This window comes from Hyaena hyaena, unplaced genomic scaffold, assembly GCF_003009895.1.
Source record: "Hyaena hyaena isolate Hyena2069 unplaced genomic scaffold, ASM300989v1 scaffold_205, whole genome shotgun sequence".
NCBI classification, from domain to species: Eukaryota; Metazoa; Chordata; class Mammalia; order Carnivora; family Hyaenidae; genus Hyaena; species Hyaena hyaena.
Genome location: NW_024080838.1, coordinates 1,473,734 through 1,486,807, shown reverse-complemented (window position 1 = coordinate 1,486,807; position 13,074 = coordinate 1,473,734).

The window sequence follows — 13,074 nt, the reverse complement described above, 5'->3', positions numbered from 1 at the left end:
TCTCGACTGACTTAGGCTTTGTGTTGTCTTGGAGTTTGAGCCCCCCCACCCTTTTTTTTTTCTTTTTCTTTTTCTTTTCAAGCTCAGCAGTTTCTATTGCCTTAGCAGGTTTCTCAGGGCCAGGCCTACTCGGGGGGACCACGATTTCCCTTTTCCTCGGTACATTTATTTATAGCTTAGTTTCAATGCAGCTCTTAGCTGCGGGCGTATTATCAGCGCCAATTCTAGTTCATCTCCTCAATGTCAGACTGAAACCCCTCAAATTTGCTGCCAGTTGGTTCCTGATGGTTTTTCTGGAAGCTCCGCAGCTCTGAAAGCTTTTTACCTCAGGAACGTGCCCTCCATCCAAGAAACACACAACTTGAAAGGACGAAATGAATCAACAGACGCTGCATGTCACTCGCTGGGCTGGCAAGCGGTGATCTGCTGAGGGGCAACTGTGCCCAACGTCCTCCACGACAGTGGGCCCACTCTGGCCCTGCCACATGGATGCCACCATCACCGTCTGCTCTGTGCCACCTGAGAGTGTCACACAGTTGACTGATGCCCAGATGGCGACGGGCACTGCGGTCAGGACCGACTGGAAGATGCAGTGGGTGGCTGCCACAGGCCTTGAGAAACAGCACTTAAAGAAGAGCCCAAAGTGATGCAACGCTGCTAGATGCCAGGGGACTGATGGCATAGCGGGTAACCTCGAATGGCCTGAGCTCATGTTGAGTAATGGGCAAAGCAATCATGGACAACAGATTACAAATAGCAGCGGTCCCCGAATATAGCGCTTTGTGGTTCCCAAACAATGGAGACATTTCATGACATACAAGATGGAAAGGAGTGCGTAGAGCCCACCTCTGTCTTCCCAGCTGCAGCATTTCCCAGGGCAGCCCATCCAACTGACAGCCACCTTCACTCTCTATCTATCTGTGTATGTGTAATAGGATGGGCTAAAGGGAAAAGACACTCAACAACTGAACCAAAGATCCGTTGGTCATCCTTAGGACCCCACAATTCATGGAAGAGGTAGTGGTTGAGAGGTAGATGCTACTGGGACTCGGTTTTAACGTCAGGCTGGTACCCACCAGTCTCTGAGTTTGCCTTTTCAGCTCCTCTAGGCAGTAAGGAAAGCCTAGAAGTGTCACCTCACTTTGCTTACTGAATGTGAATGGAAGGCGAGGATGGGAGGCGAGGGAATAAACTTGCCCCGGAACAAAGCAAACAACCATATTGAACAGAGGGGCTGTTAATAAACGCAAAAGAGAGTCAGTGCGTGTATTTTTAATGACGAGGACGAGGGTGCCCGGTGCAAACATAAACAGCTCCCTGACTGCGTGGGCCTAGACGACCGCCAGTCCCTCCAGTCGTGGACTTTGGGTTCCCTGCCACCCCCTCCCAAGGGTGCCCGGTCCTGCCAAAAGTCATTTACAAATAAAGAGCCCTCAGAAATGTGCCCTACCTTCGGCCAAAGAGGAGAACCTCTTTTCCAATAAATATTTGGCCGGGAGTGGGGGAGGGGAGCCAAGAGTAACAAAGGGAGCCAGCGGCCCGGGTTTGTTTGGATTGCCCGGCCGGCGCAGGAGCGGCCGGGCGCAGCTGACCACGGGTACAGCTAGGTTAATTTCCACATGGAGCTGCAGAAACCCTATCCGCGGGTTGCGAAGCGTGGGTCAGCCAAGGCATGTTAATCTGTTTAGCATGTGCGCCGCGCGGAGGAGCCAGACCACCGGGGCGCAGGAGGCGCGGCCACAGCCGCGCTGCTCCGGGGAGTTAATGAAGAGCTGAAGGCAAGGAAGGGTAGCGAGGTTGCGGCAGCTCGGAGCCAGCCGCGCCCGCGGGCCCCGGGGAGGGCGAGGCCGCCTGCTGCCAGCCGCTCGCGGCCCGCAGGCCCGCCTCCCCCTCCCCCTCCCCCACCCCGGCTCCGCGCGCCCCAGAGGCCGAGCGAGCCCCGGGCCCGGCCGAGGCTGGGCGCGCAGCGGCGCTGGGCAGGGCTGCGGGGACCGGACCCGCGCGCCCCCCCACCCCGTCCCCCGGAGCCGAGGTGGGGGTGGGAGTGGGGGGAAGCCTCTTCTCCGCCCTCGCGCTGGTGGGGAGCAGGGGAGCGAGGGGTTAGTCGTTTAGAACATTTTTAACTAATCAAAATATTTGCTGATGAGTATTTATTTTTACAAGAACTCAGTTTGGCTGCAGACTTCCCGAGCAACAATATGGGCTGCCGTATTAGGTTTGTGCCGCAGCCAAGTGCGGTTGGGCTTGTTGAATCTGCGCGCCAGAGATCACTCGCTCCGGAGATGTTTCTCTGTTCTGGGGAAGAAGCTTTCCCAAGACCGTCTTTCTGCAGATGGCGTTTAGAACACAACCACATGTCCCCCAAAGCACGGAGGCTTCGTGGATTACGTTTGGGCTGAATGAGAAGCGGAACACACGCCCTTTCCTAGCCAAGCAACAAAAGGGGAAATAGAGGGAAATGTACCAGCCTTGATAAAGGAAATCCAGCGCTCAGAGGCTCCAGTGCGAACACAAACACAAGTGAATAAACACAACCTCAATACGGCCCTCTAACGTGCCGACCTTTCCTATCTCTTTTTCTTCCTCCCAATACCCCAGCAGGACTCACTTTTAACTTTTCTGAACTTGTTGAGTCTAGTCAAGATTGATTAAGCCATCTACTTCATTCGATCACTGCAGAGCGACTGGCGACTATCTAGGAAAAGTCATGAAAGGTTGAGTCGAATCAAGTTTGAAAACGGACAAATGAGGGTTCATAGCAAATAGTCTTGGATTGTAAAGATATCTGCAAAAGTACTGGACTATAGCTTTTTAAATGCTCTTGACTGAGAACTTGATTGAAATCTCCTACTTCGTAGCAGTAATTAAGAATTTGGACTTATAATTACGAAAGTGGGCTGCTCTGGCACGAACTCCTAGTAATTAACCCGAACACTTTAACAATCCATTTGAGAGTGCTTCCTAGAAAAGACTCCTCAGGGTCTCTGCTTTGGGAAAAGGGGGAGGTTGGGCAGAGGTTCTTCTGGAAGGGGGCATGTAGGGCATCACTGCCAAGAAGTGCCTGCAGAAAGTGCAAAGCAGCAGATTCACATGAAGTTGGATTACAGAAGCAGAAAGTAAATGTGCCCATCATGAAAAAGAAGACTTCCCAAGTGCAGGATGGCATAGGACTCGTTGGAATGTGTATATAGAAGAAAAATCTCTGAAAAGTTCTAGAGATCCTAAGCTAAGTATCACAGGCCAATGCAATCTGGTAGTTTTCAAAAGCAAACATAATACTAGGATACTGAAAGCAAAATAAACCGTTAGGAACCATCAACCCACTCATCCCTTTCTTCTGTATCAGAGCTTCTCGTTCAGTTTGGGGACCTACAATTAAAGGGATTTGGAGAGCTATGACAGTCTCCCTTCTCTCTTCTCCCCTTCTTCCACTTGCGAGGTTTGCACTGGTCATTAAGTATCCTGGTCTTAAAGACTTAATCACAGTTGCCACCTGTCTAGTTTTGGGCCAAATACTCCCCAAATCAAAGTTAAAGTATCTATGTCTCCAAGAAGTGTGAAAAGAGCCTGTGGCTTCTTTTGATCAAAGAGATCCATGGCCTTGAGTTTTAAACAGAAAAGGAATGACAGCACTAATAAAAATTGCCTGCCTATATATATACACACACATTTACATATAGATCACACACACACACACACACACACACACACACATCTGAAGAGCTTAAATTCTTCAGAATCAAACAAAAGAACAGGTTTCAATATTTCCAACTCAAATTTCCTTTACTCAGCAACTCCAGCCTAAAGAGGACACTCTGCCCCTGCCAGTCAGGAAAAAGTTATCAGGGCTCTTGGGTGGCTCAGCTGGTTGAGCATCTGACTCTTGATTTTGGTTCAGGTCATCATCCCAGGGTTGTGGGATGGAGCCCTGGGTCAGGCTCCTTGCGGAGTGTGAAGCCAGCTTAAGATTCTCTCTCTCTTAGGGCGCCTGGGTGGCTCAGTTATTGACAGCTCAGAGCCTGGAGGCTGCTTTGGATCCTGTGTCTCCCTCTCTCTCTGACCCTCCTCTGCTCACACTGTCTCTCTCTCTTTCTCTCTCAGAGAGAATATATTTATTTAACCAGTGCACTGTCACATAAGCCCCCTCTATTTTTTTTTAATTTGAGAGAGAAAGAGAAAGAGAGAGCACAAAGAGGGGAGAAGGAGACAGGGGGAGAGAGAGAAAGAGAGAATCTCAAGCTGTCTCCACACTCAGCAAGGAGCCTGAGGCCGTGCTCCATCCCATCGACTGTGAGATCAGGACCTGAACAGGAATCAAGTGTTGGACGCTCAACTGACTGAGCCACCCGGTGCCCCTAAGTCCCTTCTTAAGCACACAGTGCTCCCACCAAACTTTTGTGGAGGGTGATAGTGTAATATTTTGTTTCAATTCCCTGAAGATCAAAAAAGCCTAAAATTGGAGGGTATTGACTCCTTCCTTACTTAGCAAAAAACAAACAAAAAAACTACCTCCAGTCCCTACAACATATTAATTCTTGTCCCCTCTCATTTCTTTTTTTTTTTTTTCAATATTTTTATTTATTTCTAGGAGAGAGAGAAACAGCATGAGCAGCGGAGGGTCAGAGAGAGAGGGAGTCACAGACTGAAGCAGGCTCCAGGCTCTGAGCTGGCAGTCAGCACAGAGCCCGACGCGGGGCTCGAACCCACGAACCGCGAGATCATGACCTAAGCGAAAGTCGGACGCTTAACCGACTAAGCCACCCAGGCGCCCCTCCCCTCTCATTTCTTAAACTAAGGTATTTTTCCATCACACATGGCTTGATTCTGTTGTGCACCTTCCCTGAGCCTGTGTCATTCTGTTTTGCTGCAATGAGTGATTGATAGCTTTAATTTTCAAATGTATTAAACACCAGACTGGTGGGAAAATTTACTTATCCCATTTGTCATTCTAAAAAATTTAAGACTGATGAAATACAGAAAAAGAATTAGGCTTACGTGGAACTGAGTTTCCCAAGGCCCCCAGTAGGTAGGTGGAATGGGGCAGGAAATGAACTTCCTGAAGAGCTCCAAGGGAAGAGAGTGCAGAAACCCAGTTAAAATGCCCAATGGGTCTAGGAATGACCTCCTACTATAACAGTCCTTGGTGGAAGGGTTGAATAACCATCAATCAGAGAAAAAAGAACAGGGCTCAGGTCTTGATTAGCTCATGGGTCTCATGTCTATAAAATGGAACTGGTAAGGCTAATGTTCTAAATAAATATGCTGTCAAGCTGAAGGGTAAATCTGGTCAAGTACCCAGGGTGCCTCCAAGGAAAGCACCATGGAAAAATTCTTTTCTAAAATGATGTCCCATTCCATCACCAGAAAGTATTTCTTCCTAAATAATGTGATTGGTGAACTGGATAGCTTTCAAATCAGGACAGATTCATGTCATTCAGATAAGCCATTGGTCTAGGGCTCCAAATAGAAAAGAAGATCAATTCCCCAAACTCCTCCAATATCATGTGCCCTTATGTGGACCAAGCTTGCTTGGCAAGGAGAACAGAATGACGTTGCCCAGTGAATCCCCCTAGGCTTCACATTCCAAAAGTGTCCCATTAAATGAGCCCAAGCAGTTGCTTCTGAAATCATAAATTCCAAAAGACAATGAAAGTTGCGATCACAAGGGGTAACAGAAGCCAAACACATTAGGAACATGTTCCTTGAGCAAATAGCATAATTCCGGACACGCGGGAACACATGGTTTGCCTCAAGCATGTTTCATTTTGTCATCGCACTGAGTGCACAGTATTTCTCTTTGGGTGCAAGAGTGATTGATTTCGTTGGGAGAATTGTTTGCAAGAACATGAAAGTTGCCAAAGCAAACACGTTGGAGGGAAGTGTGGAGAAGGGGAGTAAGAGTATTTGGAGTAGATCTGGGTTTGGGAAGTTCATGCAGAGGTGAGACACTGAGATGTAGAACAAATAAAAACATTCTGCACACTTCATCTACATAAATTATGTTCAGAAATTCACTCTGTGTAGACATTAGCTGTGCAGCTACAACTCTCCCTAGTGTGCCTCCAGAATGTGGGCACAAGGCCAATTTTTAAGTGAATGATTTGTAACTTTTCCTCCACATAAATTAATCTATTAATATTTAAATCATCTTGATTTTAATCCACAAAAGTCATGTAGCCATTGTAAAAAAAAAAAAAACACTATAATCTATTTGTCTTTTATGATAGAATTCTATTACTGACTTGCACGAGTAGATTGTCTCCAGATATGTTGACAAAATGGAAAACATTAAGAATATTTCCTTTGATCTGTTTTTCTCCCATGGAAAAATAAATAAAAATAAATAAAAATCTACCTAAATAATACACAGCAGCACTTAAAACCATACAATTTTGAAATGTTCCTTTTGGTCATTTACTTTACATGCAAATGTTATATTAGACATGAGATTTTTTTTAGCTATTATCTGTCTCTAGGTACTAGCTTCAAAGGGGTGTAAATGTGTTATACTCACGTAGTCACATTACAAACCAGCCGATGGAATTTTTTGTTTACTCCATTGGCATTTTCTTTTTCATATAGCTATTCTTAGAGTCCAAAAAGAGAACTTCTGAGAATTAGTAACAGACTATCTGAATAAACATTCTCATTTAAAGCTGATACTCTAAATACAAAATAAATCATTTTTAAAATGGGACTAGAGACTTTTGAAGTGACTTTATAAAGACCCAGCACAGCTCTGTGTACAAGAAGGTTCTCATCACTCACGCTAAGGCACAGTCTCTCTCCCACCTCTTGTCTTCCGCCCAGCTCGTACCTCATGGAAGGGCAAGAGGTCACTTGTATTAGCTATCTATTCCCGCATAACAAATTACCTCCAAACTTAGCGGTTTAAAACATCAACATTTATTATCGTGCAGGTTGTATAGGCAGGGGCTCGGAACACAGTTTAACTGGATCCTCTAGGTCTGGGTCTCTCTCGTGGCTACAATATTCTCAAGGCTTGACTGGGAAGGATCCACCTCCTAGCTCATTTGCATAGTTGTTGGCAACATTGAGTTCTTGCTGATTGGTAGACTGATGCCTCTTTGGGTTCTTCCCCATGTAGGCCTCCCTGTAAAGCATCTCACAACATGTCAGTTGGCTTCAGCAGAGTGAGCAAGCAAGGGGGTAAGAGAGAGGACCCGCAAGGGAGAAAAAGTGCCAGCAAGATGGAAGACACAGTCTCACAGCCTGAGTGAGGAAGTGACAACCCATCACTTTTGCTGCATCCTCTTTGATGGAAGCAAGTCACTTGGGAGATTACATCATTGGGAGCAGTGTCAGAAGCTGCCTAGATATTCCTGAGAACTCTTAGGGGTACTCTTTGCTTGTGTCTTAGGCCCCACTTTATGCTCTTGAACAGTGGTTCTCACAGTGTGACTCCTGAACCAGCACTGATCACTTGGGAATTTGTTACCATTACAAATTCTTAGGCCTGATTCAGTACTACTGTGTCAAACCATCTGGTTGATTCTAGGGGATTCTGGGCATGCTGAAGTCTGAAAAGCATTGCCTTTAAAACGAAGGAAGCAGAGCTCACTTGGATCTCCCAAATTGTCTCTTGTAAGACCTAGATCTCAGTGGTGCGAACGTCTGCCCACATTGTCAGCACTGTCAGTGGTGGCTGATGGTTTTGTAATGATGGTGATTTGCAACATAAACCAGGAGACATCTTACAATGTGCCTCACATGGCATAGCCAGAAGTGTTCTTTTGGTTTTTCTTTATCGTGGATTTCAGTGTTTCAATGTTTTGCACCTCGCGCACCTAACCCCACAGACTAATACTTTGTAGGTTTAGGAACCACAGGGAACTGGCTCACTTGAACAAAGCTTCAAAACAGAAGCTTTGTTCATGAAAGCTTAATGCGCAAAAACAAACAAACAATAACCCCTCATTTGGTTGTTTCGACACCAGATTTTTCAAATGTGTTGATTCTCAAGTGAGTTCTTCTTAAACTCCGTAACTGCTCAAAAAAAGTAAAATGTTTTCATGGCCACAGGTGTGCTCCTAAAGTGTGAGGCAGCTAAGAAGGCTAATTCTATATTTTGGGCATTCCTTGTAGTGCTCAGTCTCTGAGGTGAGTGAGCATCATAGCTATGGACTGCTGTGGCCAAACTCCACTCTTCCCCAGTCACGTCCGTTTCGTTTCTTTAACATCCCCTCAAACTCATCATCTTTAGGAGGCCTCCATGCATTACAGAAAGAATATAGACTATGGGCCTGGAAGATCTGGATTCAGATCTAAGCTCTGCTACTCACTGCCTGTGTAACCTTATGCAAGTTACTTAACCTCTCAGAGCCTTTATTTCTTAATGAAGAGGCCAAACTCCCATCTCCTTGATTTAATACATAAATTAAAAGTGAGATGATACAAAAAATTTCCTGGTACATAGCAGGTATATAATAAATGTTATCCTACCTTCACTTCCCTTGCTTCTCCTTAGTGCCTAACATAATGTGTTGTACATCTTAGACTTTCCATAAATTTTAGAGAATCCAGAGCTGTGCCCTCGGACATGCTGGGCATTTTCAGGAAGTAGACAGTAGAGCACACAATATAGCCAACAACGTACTAATCAACTGTTAATGCACAGAATTAGTAGATTCTTAATATCTTTGTAGGGGAGATTCTCCCAAAGAATCATTCTGATTGTTTATATGAAGTATTAAATTTATTAATGTGAATAGTTACTTCAACATCCCTATGTAATTGTACTGGTGATAGTGTCCTGTTCCATATAGTCAAGTAATAATGTATCTAATGATACCTCCATGCAGTAATGTCTAAGTCCTCAACCACCCTCTTGGTACATGGGTGGTGAATATGGGAATTGAGCTCCAGTGTTGTATAATAACGTTTTGTACTTGACACTTCTTTCCCAGATTTCTATGGATATAACTAACAAAGTTTACCCATCCTGTATATACTCTAATTTTGAAGAGCATGGCCCTACTTTGGCAACCCTATGGCCATATGCTGAAGAAAGGGCCAAAATGCCAGCTATTCCAATCCTCCTATTGACTTACTCTAAGTTAGTTGTATCAGTAAACAAACACACATACACACATGCCAAAGTGACCAAAGAAAATACAATATGGCAAATCTTCTAGTCCAGTTGTGTAATATTCTTTAAAAAGAAAAAAAGATCTCATGGTATCAATTCCCTCCTTTATAGAGAACTTTAAAGTATTATAATGCCCCCAAATATTTATATTAATTAGTTTTCAATTATTAATTTGTAAATGTATGGGTATAATTTTTGCTTACTTAATAGAAATCAACTTCTGGGAAGCAAATAAATTTAAGTATGAAGAAAAGTATAGTCAGTTTGAATGGAAAGGCCTTACAAAAATCACGTGCCAGCAATTAAAATAAGGTCTTCCCTCATGTCAAATAAATGGAGACTATGATATATCTACACTTGCCTATGACTTTTGGTCAGACTAATCAATAGGCATCCAGCATAGCAGTACAAATGTCAGGTATCTGGGAGTATAGGTTATTATAACTCTTCCACTATAGTTAAACAGTGTAGATCCGTTAAGCTACATTTTATGGTTAGAGCAGTCTCTTACTTTTACTGTTTTGCCAACCAACTCCAAATTATTTTACCTATATTATTCATCTGGTAGATTGGAAAGTGTTTTCATAAGTCAAAAAATATTTATTGAATGCTAATTATGTGCAAGGCATTACAGGAAAACGAAGAATTACAAGGCACGGCCGTACTTTTAAACAACTTAAAACACAGTGGATACTTAATACTGGACACTTTATAAAAACTCCTATGGAATTAATGCAATTAAGTAGTACTAACAAGAAATTCTTCAAGTTTAGAGAGAGAAGTCCTTCACTGGGAGCAAGGTAGAGAAATGGAGCCCAAATTGTAGAATCGGCACTTTATCCTAGCTCATCTACTTAAGATATAGGACAGTGACAAATTGCTTAACCTTTCCATACTTTAGTTTTCCTCTGTGAAAAACAAGGATGTCCTTCTCTAGGATGTTTGTGTGAATCAAGTGAGAACAGTTCCATAACATATTTAGCAAAGCGCTCAGCACAGTGTGTGCCATATGGATTAACTATGTAGTAATAGTATTCATGTAGTATTCATATTCAGGGAGAAGAGAAACATCTCAGCGGGGTCATATGATAGAGACTATGGAGAGAAGAAAAAGATATTACCGCTATGGAGAATAATATTATCAATAGTGCAAAAAGCAGGAAAATTACAGCGTCTGCTGGGACAGTGAGTTTGGTCGAGGTGTGAAAGGTCTTGAACAAAAGGCAAACTTACTACTCCATCGTGTAACCAATAAAGAACCACTTCCAGTTCTTGAGCAGCAGTGTGACATGATTGAGAGGTCTTTGGAAAGTTCATCCACAATGTATATTGGGCTATGGAGATACGGGCAATAAGGAGGCTAGAGTGGAAAAAGTATTTCAGTGGTACGGACACAGGGCAAGAGGGACCTGATCTCTGATTATAACAGTGGGAGTGGAGAAGAGAAAAAAGGCAAGTCTTTGCAAAGGAAGGATTGATCAAGTGTGGTGAATGACTGGGTGGGAAAATTAAGGTGATAAAGGAAAAAAAGATGATTCTGAAAATGTTAAGCCTGGATTAATAGGAAAATGGAGTAGATGGAAGTAAAGTAGTCAAGAATGGAAGCTGATTATACAATGATGCTGATTTTACAAAAGTAAAGGTTGAGGCTTTTAAGTGGATTTGTGTAGCAGGAGTTGAGAATTTAGTTCTACAGCATGGAGCAAATGTTGGTTATCACTTGAGTAACGGAAGGCCTGATCCAATGGCTGTACGTGGCACCCCAGCACACCACTAGAATTTGTTCTCCCTGTGCCTCGCTCACTATCTTCTTTACTTTTCCCAACTGGTCCCAGCGAGCAGTCTTGCCTTCTACCTCTTTTTCCCCTTCCACTATTATCAGGATGGAAATTAAAAACAGTCTACAGATGTCTGACCTGTCTCTAAAATCACCATTCTTCTCCCTTCACCATTCAGAAAGTTACATATCCCACAGAACTTTTCCATTTTGGAGTCAATATAATAGAAATACGCTGAAACATACTTCCACAGCTAACCACATACCTCAACTGAAAGGACCCTTAGTCCACCTTTTCCTTCCTCTTTACATCCAAAATGGTACTAGGCACAGCCAAAGAAACCTCACATTTGTTGATCAGACTAGGAGTGTCTGTTGATTACTTTATATGCATTTGGTTGACTCCTTGTGATGAGGTTCCCATACTGATTTACCTGCTCACTGAAAACATTCTGCCCTTTCATGCTGCTGTTTTTAATACATTCTATTCCCATGAATATATAATTTTTCTTCCTTCTTTAAGGTTGATGTCAAGCATTACTTCCTCTGCAGAGGTTTCCATGACCCTTCCAGATATTTCTTTCTCTGTGGTCTACGACTAATCAGACCACACTTCTATTAAAGCATATCATATAATATTTTAATTAGTATACATATCTTTTTCCACTCCTCTACCCAGATATATTATTCTTCTTTGTATCCATAGCCCATCTCACCATGACCAGGACACAGTAGGTGCCCACCAAATGCAGGATAAATAAATGAATGAATGAACAAGTGTAGATCTTTGGTTTCCCTTGATCATTTGTTTCAGTTACAATATCATATTTTAATGTGATCTTTATTTGTATTTTCTTCAACTCTTATGCCATTTTATGCCTGTATTGCAATAGAGGCCCAAGTATCTGGTAACAAATTCCCAAGTTTTGATACTTTAAAGGCATTTCATAGGAAATAGTTTTGGTTTGTTATTAATTTTTTTGTGTATTTTGTTGAATTTTTTAAATAAAAATGTCTATAATTTTTTCAAGAATTTCTGTTCAGGGGCGCCTGGGTGGCTCAGTCTGGTTAGGTAGCCAACTTCGGCTCAGGTCATGATCTCACGGTTCATGGGTTCCAACCCCACATCGGGCTCTGTGCTGACTGTGAGCAGCCCACTTCAGATCCTCTGTCCCCCACTCTCTGCCCCTTCTCCACTGGCGTGCTCTCTCTCAAAATAAACGAACTTAAAAAAAAGAATTTCTGTTCAAATTAAGCAAATCAACATATTTTAATTTGCTTTAAGATTAATTTGCAAACCATTTGCAGGCAAATCAAAAAAAATGAACAAAATTTTAACATTACTAGAAAATTTTTTTACAATACACCCAGATTTTTGTCAGACACCCATGATCTAGTGTCTCTGCTCAGCTCTCTTCAATTCTGTGTGGTCACTTCTGGCTTATTTAAAAAGAGAGAGGCCCATCTATGTGAGCAGGTAGATGAATGGATGAGTAAAAGAAGCCAGTCTCTCTCCACATAGAGATCTCCAAAAATAATAGGATACATGTGTGTAAAAGTGGTAAACCACTAATAATATTTAGAACTCCACAATTCCTAGTGGAAATAAAATAATAAAGTAGTAAAGCATTGAAGAAAAAGAATGAGTACCATGGTTAAAACATTGGCATCAGATCCCAAAGCTTGTCTGAAACCCAATCACTCATGATTTGATCTGCTTACAGTAGGAATTTAGATTGCTTTTATGTCATGGTCCACTTAGAGACAGGCAGGCCACACCTCCTGACCAGGATCTGCATTAAGACTGTGCTGTATTATGCGACTGCTGAACACGCTCATTGTCAATGAAGATTTTTAACTGAACTACCAATGGTATTGGTTGAATCCCCCTTACACTTTGGTAGGGGGTGGCGAGAGAGTTGCAGCTATGTCTAGAGTTAACAAACATTTCACTTGCAATAACTCAGAATTACAAAACAGGTCAGGTAATGGGTACTGCTTGGCTTAGAAAGACATTAATAAGTGCTACTCTTTAAACACTCAAAACTTTGTTTAACATACCATTTCCAAAATAAGGCACACATTTCCAAGAACCATCCTTAAAGCCTGACTCTAGAAATGAGGTGAACTTTTTAAGCCTTCAAGAGAACTCATGTATGCAAATGAGCGTTTCCTTCTAAGCAATCAC